Genomic DNA, 12,973 nt, shown 5'->3' with positions numbered 1-12,973 from the left:
TGCATCGGGTGCCAGAATTGTAAGGTCAAAAAATACGGACCAAAGGAAGTAGGCGTATTCTATAGGTCAACCAAGTGCTTCCACACCATCCATTTCGACATCATCGGCCCTTTGCGAGACCCGCACGGGTACAAGTATTGCTTCACAATCATGGCATGCAATTCATACTACTCTTTTCGAGGAGTTAGGAAAACTCCTTGGCTTCAAACGGCATACGACTACTGCATACCATTCACCGTCCATTGGACTGGGGCGTTGACAGCGGACGCTAAAGGCCATCTTGATGGCTTGCGACGACCTGTCGAGCTCCTTGCCTTTCGTCCTCTTCGGTCTTCGCACAGCCTACCGAAAGGAGTTCGCGGCCAGCCCCGTGCAGATGGTGTACGGGAAAAATCTGCGCCTCCCGCCGACCCTGTGTTGGACATCATAGCAATGTTAAGCGACTCTGGCATGCTGCGTCTGCTCAGAGATGTGGTTACGAATCTGAGATCAACTCCACCTGTCCGACACGCGACAGCCGAGGTCGACACCCCCAGGGACCTCAAGACGTGTTCACTAGTCCTCATACGGGTTGACACGGACGTCTTTGATCTTTTTAAATAAATTAGTTAAGTTTATTTGCGAACACATCTTTCATTTAATTGGGGAAAAGGATTCTCCAAAGCATCACCGAAGGCGATCAGACTACAACAGTACTTCGCCCATGTGTGCAACGATTCCAGGGCTCTCTCGGATCCTTTGGGAATCGCGAAGTACAGTCTGTCATAAGAGCGTGGTCACTGTTAAATAATAACAACAATTGATTTTTCGAAAATTCCAATCTCCTGCATTGTCAATTATGGCCTGGTACCGTCGGGGCATACTTTCCACTAGTTTTTCTGCATATTCTACCGGAAAAGACCTCCAAATTTTCCGAATTTGTCGAGAAAGTTGATCTAAATTACATGACTTGCGTCTGCGAAGCTGCATTTTCATCAGAGCCCACACATTTTCTATGGGATTTGCACCCGGTGACTGAGATGGCCAATCTAAAGTGACAACTCCGTTTTGCGTCTTTCACTCGCTACACGCCCGACTCCGATGTTTCGGATCGTTGTCCTCTTGAATGATCCAGCTTTCATTTTTCTTGATATACCATTGCTTAGCAGATGGTAAGAAAGCCTTTTGATATATTTTATTCATTTTTTCGCCATTTAAATTCTCGGTAAATAAGAACAAAGTACCGAAACCTTTGTTTGAGAAGCACCCCCAAACATGGACCTTGACGGGGTGTTTAACAGTCCGTTGAAGCATCCTACTGGTGGAGGTTGTCCAGGCGTGTTTGATGCTCGGAAATGTCCAGAAGGAGGATTCATCAGAAAAAATTACGTTGCTCCAATCGCGGTCCAAGTTTTCCTTCGCCCATTCCACTCGTTTTTCAACGTGTTTTGCACTCAACATTGGTTTTTCCAAAGTATTGCGATATTTCACTTTATTGGCAAGCAAGTGCCTGCGAATCGTTCCGTAAGATATGTTCAACACCTTTTGCTTTCAATTTCACAGCAGCTCCACGTAAAGTCAAAGTTGGATCTTTCGAGAACAATGCGAGAATCTTTTTTTCGTCTTTTTTTGAGACTTTGCTTCTGCACTTCCGCGATCAGGAAAATCATGAACGTTACCGACCTTTCTATAGCGATTTATCCACTTGCTAACGAACTGCTTCGTCTTTCCCATATATTTCGCAGCAGCAGTTTGCGCTAATTTGGGTCCTTTTTCATGCAAACATAGACAAATTGCCTCAAAGCGAGAGGCGTAAACAGCACTCATTTCGAAAAACCACTCAATTGAAGACTAAATTTGACAGAGAGCTGACTTTTTACAAAAAGCATGAAGGACTGAGGTGCCCTCTATGTCATAGAAAAAGAAACAGGACGCTCTGATTTTTTATCTACGTGCAACAGTGGCCACGCTCTTATGTAACAGACTGTACGCACCTCATGTGATTCAGAAAAATGAAGAAAAACTACACGTAACCGTTCAAAGGGAAATTTCAGATTTCCTCAAGTGCCAACTTAAGATCCCAAAAACCCATACACTGCGTACCGTGTCACCGTCTAATCCCAAAAAGGTGCACTTTGGTTGTAATCGCTAGCACGCACCCTCTCTAATTAGGGATGCACCTGTAATAAATTTCAAGTAGAAAAGGCCATATTTCCCCGATTCCTATTGTTTCCAGAATTGCTGGAACAGGTAGTTGCAATGTAGGCAATAAATGCCTGCAACCTACCTCCTTTTCGTAATCCTATTATTTTAGCTGAAAACTTGCCAAGGCAATGCATGCATTTTACGATAAGCAACGGCGCCGTTTGAAAGGTTACAATTTCGGTAAAGAAAAGATACTTTCGAATTTACTGAAATGATGATTTGTGGTTTCTGTGTTGATATAACAATTTTGATTTGCTCCGTAGTAAGTTTGAATTAAAACTTGAAATTATGGACCGCATCCATGTGTTTTGTAAATTGGATTCGCCTGAAGGAAGGGGTTCAAAAAAAAAAATTTAAATTCTGTATATCCTTTCTTGTGCTGCATGGTTTTCCCCGGCGGGGCCATTAATGCAGCAGCTTCGTCAACCCGCACCTTGCACCCTGCCAGTGATGTTTGTTCTCTAACGACTTAGTACGATTTTTGGGCTGGGATAAAGGACGAAAATAGCAGCCATTATGGAAAGGCGTTTACACCGACAACAGAGTTCTTTTATCTCCTTGTGTTTGCCACTTGACTTGAATTTTACCAGGTAATGTATCGGGCGTAAACACGGACACAGTAGAAATTTGGGAAGATCCTTTTGGGAGAACTACTCCGGACGGAAATCTCCTTTTGTATGAGTCCCATATACGCCTGGCTCCGGTTACCTGGAGAAGAAGAATTTCGCAAGTTTCGTTCCGGCAAATAAGACAAGTTCCATGATTCTCAGCATTACTCATCAAAATCTTGCTCCAATTTCGCTAATTATGCAATAAATTAGGAATTTATGGGGATTTTCACTTTTGTTTACATAAAGCTATCATTTCGAGATTTCGATTAAGTGCCGAATGCCCGTAAAAATTCGTACGCTCTGGGATAAATATAGACGTGTACATTCTCCGTCTAAGATGATTATAGAACCACCCCCGTTCTTTGGGAAAATTGCGAAATTATCTTCTGATTAAGACGATTTGCGAAATAAGATGTTGCTAGCGAAGGTTTTTTGAAATTTCGTCCATATCTTGGGCATATAAATAGTTTCATGTTCATGGCATGATATTGCGTTTTGCCTCCCTAAAAATATTCCTTTCCTCTCCTATCAAGTGGTTTCATCAGGCTTTCGTCGGGGTAGCTTACAGCGTTTAATTCCATTATTTCCGCATTTTTAGATTGTGTACTCAACAGCTTGGTTTGTGCCTCTAAAATAAGAAATTGCGGCATAGTCGTATGTGGACTTATTGATTCAGGTGAAATAAATGGGAGCTCACCATTCAATGTAGTAAATTAGTACAAACATAGATGCACATGTCCGTAGGCATCATATGTCGGTCACGATAGTGCCCTTACCGAATATCCAACACGTGAAAAAATACCAGACTTATATCGTGGCCCTATGGAAGTCAACAGGTGTTTAGGGTAATGTATCATAATATGGGAGAAAGCCCCTTTGAAATTTTTACCATAAACCGTTCAACAGGAAGGTCCTTGATGGACTGAAACCGAGGGGATGATACCATCCCCATAATCCTTTCGAGCCTTGCATTTCATACAAAAAATATATGAGACCAATCTATTCGGTTTCGCATGAAAAGTAGGGTTCGAAAATTAAAAGGATTCACGGAGTTCAAAGACAGAAAAATGTTCATTCTATGGTACCCCTCACCTAATTTGTATGTGCCCAAACTATTTTAAACCCTCCTTTCCATAGGTACCAATTTGAGGAGCTTCTCCCCTACTTGTATCTTCAATACTTACTAAGTTTTCGAGGTAAATCTATTAGCAATGGAAACAAAGTAAGGTTAGGCAATATCCGTTTCGTATCGGAGCTTCCAAGGTGGATGCCAACCGTTCTAGAAAGTAGTGCGGTACTCGCATAACGAGAGTGAGAGCGTGACATTCAATATGTGGGCTATTACTATAGTGTTCGTAATCACGTTTTGTTTGGTGAAAATAACGTTGTTTATTAGCAGGAAAGTCTTGAGATACCTTCAAGAGGATACGTAGGATTAAGGTAATTGTTTTTATGTATCCCTGCATGGCATGCCCTTCCTCAAAGGTATATAAATAAACCCATAATCGACCTATCCACCCTTTGTGTAATACTGCGTGAAAAGTGTACACTTCTCTTGTCCTACCTTAAATCCTTCGAAGGTCCTGTTTTTGTGTGTGCATGAAGTGAAGGGAAGGAATCATTTCCGCCCACTTAAGTCGCGGTGACCCATTGTACCCGTTTTCCCTATCTAAAGCAAAACCCCAAATTTCTTTATGTAACACAGGATTTCCGCTAGTGGATGTGATGCTACTCGCTTCAACTGGAACATTTCAGCAGTTGGAACCTTATTTTTGGTGCATCCATAGACGAGGTACTCACATGTCCATTAAATTCTCTGGCTTCTCAGCTAACTCCTCCGAACTATCTTGTGATTTACTCTGCCGCTACTTTTCGTCAGTCTATGTTCCTCCCCCTTCCTCCGAATCCTTCCCGATAGTAGATGTAGCCTGCCCCGCATCGCCTACCGTTCCCCTTCTTACTCCTATCCTTGTCGAATACCTCATTGGCGAACTTGATGCCAAGGTCGGACCCGGCTACGATAGTCTTCCAAACCTCTTTTTGCTCAAAACTGGTAAGTCCATCTCCCTTCCCCTATCTCTTATTTTCAACAAAAGCCTTGAAGAGAATCATTTTCCCAGCTTGTGGAAAGAGGCTCTCATTATCTCCATTCGCAAAAGTGGCGATCGTTCACTTGCCGAGAATTACAGTCCCATTTCCCTTCTCTCCTCCTGTTCCAAAATCTTGGAAAGATATGCCAGCGACTGGTTGTCCGCCCACTTTGGCCAACACATAGTGAAAGAACAACACGGCTTCGTTAAACGTAGGTCCACTGCCTCCAACCTGCTTGACTTTACCAACTTTGTCGCCAAATGTCTAAATTCACGGCAAGAAGTGCATACCATTTACACTGACTTCGCGAAAGCCTTCCACACTGTAAATCATAAGATACTTCTATCCAAACTCTCGTCCCTAAACGTTCCCAAACCACTTGTTTTATGGCTTGCCTCTTACCTTTCCAACCGATCCTGCCGCGTCTCTTTTGACGGCTGTACTTCCCGCTCCTTCGCCCCCTCTTCTGGCGTCCCACAGGGGTCTATTCTGGGTCATTTGCTATTTTTATTTTTATTAACGATCTTCCTCCCCTCCTTACTTGTCCCTGTTTGCTCTAGACGACCTTAAGCTGTTTTGCGCTATATCGTCGCCTATGGACTGTGTTTCCCTTCAGTCTAGCCTGGACACTCTGGTTCGTTGGTGCTCGACTAATGGTTTAGCGCTAAACGTCAGAAAGTGTCACTCTATGTGCTACTCCCTAAAATCCTTACCCACTTCTTTCTCCTACTCTCTTAACGGACATTCCTTATCCTGCTTAAATTCCACTCAAGACCTCGGAGTCACTTTCGACAATAAGCTCCGCTTTGACACCCATTTCCTCGATGTCTTCAATCGAGCAGCAAAATTGTCAGGCTTTATTCTTCACTCCTCCTTTGATTTTGACTCCATCCAACCCTCCTTAGCTCTCTTCAATTCCCTCGTAAGGAATACCCTCGAGTATTGCTCCGTGATCTGGTCCACTGTCCCGTAACTGTGATTGTCTTGCCCTTGGAAATGGGCACCGTAAACTCACCCGTTCCCTCTTCTTTAAGAAAAGCTTCCCTCGTGTGGATTACCCCTCCCGTCTCCGCTTTCTAAACCTTCCCTTCCTACAACAGCGTAGATCTTATCTGGATCTATGCACATTCTTTAAACTTTCCTCGGGTCTGATGGACTGCTCCGCCGCTGACGAGATCACCTGCCGTCCTGCGTCTTATAACACACGTAACGCAGATATTTTCAACGTTGCCGAAATTATAATGCAAATCAGCTTGGTCCTTTTAACTTCCCTACTTTAAGTAGTTTTAAACTTAGGATAAGTTTTTTGCTTTCTCCTCCTCCTCCTGAGGACAATAATTAATTGGAATTCTCTCTGTTTGTTGTCCGTTAATTAAATAAATAAATAAATAAAAAAAGGTCAAATGGTTTCCGCTTCCTCGTTACACGACTGACACTTATCATCTTTTAGAGTTCCCAATCTGAACATGAATTATAGCCAGTCGGTATACCCACAATACTTCTGCAAGAGCTCCTGCTTTTCAACAGGATAAACTTGTTGAAGTGTAGTCCTTTTCGTTCTGACAGGAAAAACGTGGTGTATCTAGCACGTTAAGACTGTGCCACCTGTCATTATAGGAAGCGTATTCCAGTTTTTGACAATAGCATTAGCCAATGCTGTTGACACCACGACTTTCGGTTCCAGAGCCAGCATGGAAGAAATTGAACCCTTCTCTGCTAAGACATTCAAAATTTTAGCTCTCTTTACACAACAGTGACCAAGTACCCAGAATAGTTCTACTATTAAATCTGGTTTTTACATTCCCGAACGACTTGGTAAAAGGACTGCAGCTTGGTTGTGATGCACCTGGCCTTCAACCACTCGTCAATCACCCCTGCTGCTTGCTGCCCATAAGAACGAATAGCAGCTTCGAAGACCGTGGTATTGTATATTCTCCCAAGGAGAAGCCCCATTTCTGATTTTTCTTTGAAAGGTAGACTCTAATTCCGGTTCATCTCAGTTTTCTCATTTGAAGATAACTTTATTTACGCAATACTGACCACATTGCCTCCTACAGTATACTGTAGTGTACCGTTACGGCCTTGAATGAAGTGCTCTAACACTCTTCAAGGCTCTAATCCGATATGGATTGTTGCGCCAAAAATTCTTATTATTTACTTCGAATTTATGTCCTCTATGTTTGCCCTTTAAACATATATGAAAAATTGTTTGACAGTTTTTCGGAACCTTAACTGTCAAATTTGCTTCTCCTATTCCTTCCAATAACCTCTTCCACTCTTTCCTTTTATTCTCTTCTCTTATAAACACTTGGTTTGCCCTAAATACCAACACCTCCAGAAATTTCTTGGGTTGCACTCTCGATTTCTTCTTCTCTAACATCGCCGATCGCGGCCTCTCTCTTTTTCCTTGCACATCCTCGTATGTTAAAATTTACACTCACCAATCCTCAACCACCCCTCACTTGAATTTGAAACAAAGCTTCCCCGTTAAAACTCCAAAACTAAAGCAAACTTTGACGGTCTCAACTCAGCCTTAGCGTCAATCAACTGGGATCACTTATTATCTAACTCTACATGTCATCAAGCTCGTGGCACCTTTTATGATAGCTTGTCTGAATTCCTCTCCTGTTCTTCCTTCTCCTGTTTTATTTCGTTCTTACCCAGCGGAGATTCCTAATAATATCCGCCTGAAACCTGCATTGGGGAAGGAATATTGGGCTTCTACGAATGACGCAACCTTGTTCATTTCAAGGGTATGCACCCCACTGTGAAGTCAATAATTAAAATAGCACGTAAGAGATACTTGTTGGGCATGAGACTGCCCTTGCCCTCGGTAACTTGAGCAAAACGGTTTCAAGTTACCGCGGGCAAGGGTCTCAAAGGTCTCACACTCGCTATTCCCATAACCCCACGTAATTTGTTGCTTCTTCCATCAATTTCGCTGGCTTCACAATCCTGGAACCTACTCTATCTTCACTCTTCCATGTTTACTCCCTCAACCAGTACGTCCTCTACACCTCTTCTAGATGCAGACTGCTCCCAATCTCTCATCATTCCTCTTCTCACGTGCTCCTTTGTTGAGTTTCTCATTGGTAATCTTGACAGCAATCTCAGGCTTGGTCCTCTTCCTCATTAACTGCAAAACAACACAATTTCACTTCCTCTGTGTATTACCTTCAGCAAAAGTTCAGAAGAATGCTACTTTACTCATCTTCGGAAAGACTTCCCTATCCTGAAGAGAGCCTTCACTATTTGTGAACTACCGTCGCATCCCTCTTCTCTCATCTTGCTCCCAGTGATAGATACGTCTACCGCTGGCTAACCGCTCACTTCGGTCACAGCATATCTATCCCCTGCTCCAAATCTTTGAATGTTCAGTAACTACGTTGCTAAATGCGTTAATTCAAGACAGGAGGTACACACTATTTATACCAATTTCGCCAGGGCCTTTGATCCCGTTGACCACAATGTTCTCCTCTCCAGACTCTCTTCACTCAACTCCCCCTCCGCGATTATCTTTTGGATTTCCTCTTACCTCTCACACCGTTCCTGCAGAATTTCTTCTCATGAACACTCATCCTATTCCTTTTCTCCTTCCTCAGGTGTTCGCCAAGGCTTTATACTTGGCCTCTTACTATTCCTGTTTTTAACCAATGACCTCCGCTTCATTCTCATTTTCCCGTGTTTGCTGTAAGCGAATGACCGTAATTATAGTATTTGCCTCTGTTTCGTTTCCGCCAGATTGTTTTGTCTTGCAGTTCAGCCTTGATACTTTGGTCCGCTTGTGCTCGGTTAACAAGCCGCTGCAAATGTCTGCAAATGTCGTTGGAGGTGGTACTCACTTGAACCCTTCCTTAAGATTCTTTTGCTATTCTCTCCTATTCTATCCGCTCCCCCTGGAGTTTCTTTGGAACCCCGGACTTATGATCTAGGTGAAAACATTTGCTTATAAACTCATCTAACTTGAGCTTATGGTTTTCATTTTTCAACCACCTTTTCCCTATTCTCTAGCTTGGTATTATTTGCCCCCAAGGGGTTGGGACCACAAACCGACCATTTTGATTCCATTCCGCCATGGACACATGTGCTGATGCGTACTGCAACATTAGACCCTCAGCCGGACCAGACACTATCCACTCCAGCTTCGTGTTCTGGAACAGAAAACTATCTACAGTTTCTACCCCATCCATTAATAGTTTTGATAGAATACTAGATCCGAGCAAACCTGGAACACGCGATGTTTAGTCCGTCACTGGATCAGCCAACTTTTTTCCCTGGAGTAAGTTTTTCACCCGTTGTGGTACCTGTGGAAGAGAGTCTTTTGTTACCCTTCTTACCACCAGAGCTTTAGTTCAAATCTCGGCTCCATCATTCAATTTAAGAGTGAGACAAACAACCAATCACAGTTTCCTAGCTTGCAAATAAAACAAATTCTACGTTCGGCGCTTTTTTGAAGCGTCTGCCGGTTCATCGAACGGTTTCATCTCGATAAGGAGATCCACTTGGGGCCGCCTCGAACGTCGAACTTGAAAGAGTTCTAATCTCGCTCCAAAACTCTAAAGGGGCTCTTGTATGGTGGTTGCAGCCTCCTCCGAGGAATGTCCAACCGGAATGATGGCCTGTGAGCACGTCTCACGGTTCCTGGAGGTTTCGACCTAGGGAATACGCCTACCTTCTTTCGTACGTGCTTGTTGACCTTGCACTTCTGGGACGCGTTAGGCCAGACGCGAATTTACGTCCTTGTTCATGGATAGCCAGAAATATTTTGCAGTAACTAACCGGTTCATCGTCCTGATGCCTGGGTGCGCAAGATCATGCCCTGCGTGAAGTTCTTCCTTGCGAAAATCGGAGCGAATGAATGACCTCGGTCCTTTATCTGAGGTCTCGCAGAGTAAATAAGAGTTAAAAGTTTTTGATAGGGCAACCTTTAAGTTTAAGATATCTTCAATAGGATACGTAGGATTAAGGTAATTGTTTTTATGTATCCCTGTATGGCATGCCCTTCCTCAAAAGTATATAAATAAATCCATAATCGACCTATCCACCCTTTGTGTAATACTGCTTGAAAGTCGTGTATTTCTCTTGTCCTACCTTAAATCCTTCGAAGGTCCTGTTTTTGTGTGTGCATCAGATGAAGAGAAGGAATCATTTCCGACCACTTAAGCCGTGGTGGCCCATTGTAGCCGTTTACCCTATCTAAAGCAAAACCCCAAATTCCTTTATGTATCACAAGATTTCCGCTAGTGGATGTGATGCTACTCGCTTCAACTGGAGCATATCAGCAGCTAGAACCTTATTTTTGGTGCATCCATAGGCGAGGTACTCACATAAAAACAGGTCAAATAGTTTCCGCTTCCTCGCTACACGGCGGGCACTTATCATCCAGTCAGTATGCCCACAATACTTCTGCAAGAGCTCCTGCTTTTCGTCAGGATAAACTTGTTGAAGTGTAGTCCTTTTCGTTCTGACAGCACATTAAGACCCTGCCACCTGTCATTATAGGAAGCGTATTCCAGTTTTTGATAATAGCATTAGCCAATACTGTTGACACCACGACTTCCGGTTCCAGAGCCAGCATGGAAGAAATTGAAGCCTTTCCTGCTGAGGCATTCTAGATTCTACCTCCCTTTACACAGGTACCCAGAGTAGCTCTACCGTATTCTGGATTTTATATTCATAAACGACTTTTTCCTTTTGAAGATAACTTTTTCTTCCATTTATGTCCTCTGTGATTGCTCGTCCAACCTGCACAAAGAATTGTTTGAAAACTTGTCGGAGCTGTTGGATTGTATTTGATCCCTTTCTTTCTTTGTGGAGACTTTAAACTCCACATGTTCACCTAGCCTAATCACCCTAACCTTCCTATTCCTTCCACCAGCCTCTCCTATTCCTTCTTCCTTCTTCTTTTTTATGAACACTTGTTTTGCCCTGAATTTCAACACGTCTTGGGCCGCACTCTTCGCCGCTTCCTTTCCAACATTCCTGAGCGCTATTTTCTTGCACATCCTCCTATATCAAAATTGATACTCATAGCATAGCTAACCCGCTCAAACTCGAAAACGGTCTCAACTCAGTTTTAACATCAATCAAGTGGGATCACATATTATCTGAATCTACATGTCTGCGTCTGCTCTTGGCACCTTTTATAATATCCTGTCCGAACTTCTCTAGTTTTATGTCCATCCTTCACTTACTTGTCTTCGTTCTTAACCAACTCGGTTCATAACGGAGATCCTTAATAACATCCGCCGGAAATATGCATTGCGCAAGAAGTTTCACGCTTCAAGGAATGATGCCGATCTTGTCCAGTTTAAGACTGGGTACTCCAATGTGAAGTCGATGATTAAAATAGCGCATAAGAGACACTTGTTAAGCGTGGGGGCCGCCCTTACCCACAATAACTTCAAACCGGTTTGGTCCTAAACTCGCACTTCCCTTCATCTAGTAATTTTGCTAACTCCTCTGCCGACTTTTCTCTATCCTTACTTCTCCTCCGTGTTTACAGCCTCAACCACTACGTCCTCCACGCCTCTTCTGGATGTAGACTGCTCATTCCTCTCCTCACCCCTTCCTTAGTTGAGTCCCTCATTGGCAATCTCGACAGCTATGAATATTTTCCTCATCTTTGGAAAGACTTCCCTTTGATCCCTCTTCTCAAGAGTGAAGATCGTTCCCTAGCTGTGAACTACCGTCGCATCCCTCTTGCTCCAAAATCTACGTAGAGATACGTCTACCGCTGGCACCGCACTTCGGTCACAGCATGGCTTCGTGAAACATTGATCTACTGCATCAAATCTATTGATCTTCTTCTTAAATCGAGATAGGAGGTACACGCTATTTATACCGCTAGAGCCTTTCATACCGTTGACTACAATGCTCTTCTCTCCAAACTCTCCTTACTCAACTGTCTCGCCCTCCCTAAACATCTCTTGGCTTTCCTCCTACCTCTCATGCCGTTCCTGCTGAGTTTCCTTCCATGGATACTCATCCCGTTCCTTCTCTCCTTCCACTGGTGTTCCCCAAGGCTCTATACTTTCCGTTCCAAAAATTCATATTTCTAATCAATGACCTTCCCTCCATCCTCACTGTTTTCTGTATGCTGACGACCTTAAATTATTTGCCTCTGTTTCGTCTCCGCTGGGCTGTGCTCTCTTACAATCCAACCTGGATACTTTGGTCCATTGGTGTGTCATTCAGTTAAACCCTCCCCAACATCCTTCCTCAATCCTCTTGGCGGACAACCCCTTCCCTACAGGTCTCCTTTCTATAAAAGGGTTCAATATTCGATGACAAACTTCGATTCAGTTCCCATTTCGTTGACATCATCAATCTAGCTCTAGTTTGATTTTATCTTACGTTCGTCCCCAGGTTCCTCGTACACTACACTGCCAAAGACTCGATCCCCCATATTCGATTTCTCTGAGAATTGCCGCATTTGGAGGTGCAGCAGTGCCCATACCCTCATTCGCAAAAGTTCTCACCTCTTCAAGCTAAGCATTCATTTATTTGCTATTTAGTGCCTTTGTTGGTTCGCGCTTCCACAGCTTAACATCAATTTAGTCCCGTTCTGTAGATTGCCTTTCTTCTTCTAAGAGGAAGGATTTGCTCTGTAGTTGCTTGGCCAGAGTGGGCACCCTTAAGGGAGTTCAACCACAAAACTATTGCCCCAAAGCATCTTCACAGTATTTTGTTCCAATTCGATTGAAGCCCTCCATGTTTGTGGATTTGTCCTTCCTAGCATTCATGAACTTTATCTTTCAGTGTCCAAGATTAATGTCCGTGTTCTATTCATCAAGCATGCGAATGATGTGTGTTACCTTCTTTCGAGGGCCAGGTATCCGACGCCCGTCTGAACCAAAACGGGGAGCTGGAACCACTTCAGAGTAGAGTCATTGGTGCACTCCAAATTGAGGACCCCATCGCGAATACCTTGATCATTAAACCCTGGTACTGGTCCAGGCTCCAACATTTTTTCAAAAAGCATTTCCGCAGGCTAGTAAATTTTGACATTTCCATCCTTGGGGGAAACTCTGACGGCAGCGGTCAGGTCAAATGAGGCTGTAGGTTAGACGTATGTTCTCTTCTTT

At 43.5% G+C, this 12,973-nt stretch overlaps 1 long non-coding RNA gene across 1 annotated transcript in view; it reads left to right on the top strand.

The window, feature by feature from the left end:
• Positions 1-4,021: 4,021 nt before the first annotated feature.
• The window catches only part of LOC119647213, an 84,613-nt gene continuing 75,661 nt past the window's right edge, over positions 4,022-12,973 (top strand). Inside the window, exon 1 of the long non-coding RNA XR_005248814.1 lies at positions 4,022-4,235. This is a non-coding gene — a long non-coding RNA (uncharacterized LOC119647213). The remainder of the gene's footprint in view (positions 4,236-12,973) is intronic.

This window comes from Hermetia illucens, chromosome 1 (genome assembly GCF_905115235.1).
Source record: "Hermetia illucens chromosome 1, iHerIll2.2.curated.20191125, whole genome shotgun sequence".
NCBI lineage: Eukaryota > Metazoa > Arthropoda > Insecta > Diptera > Stratiomyidae > Hermetia > Hermetia illucens.
Note: the sequence above shows the minus strand (reverse complement) of the source record. Positions and strands in the feature narration are given on the sequence as shown.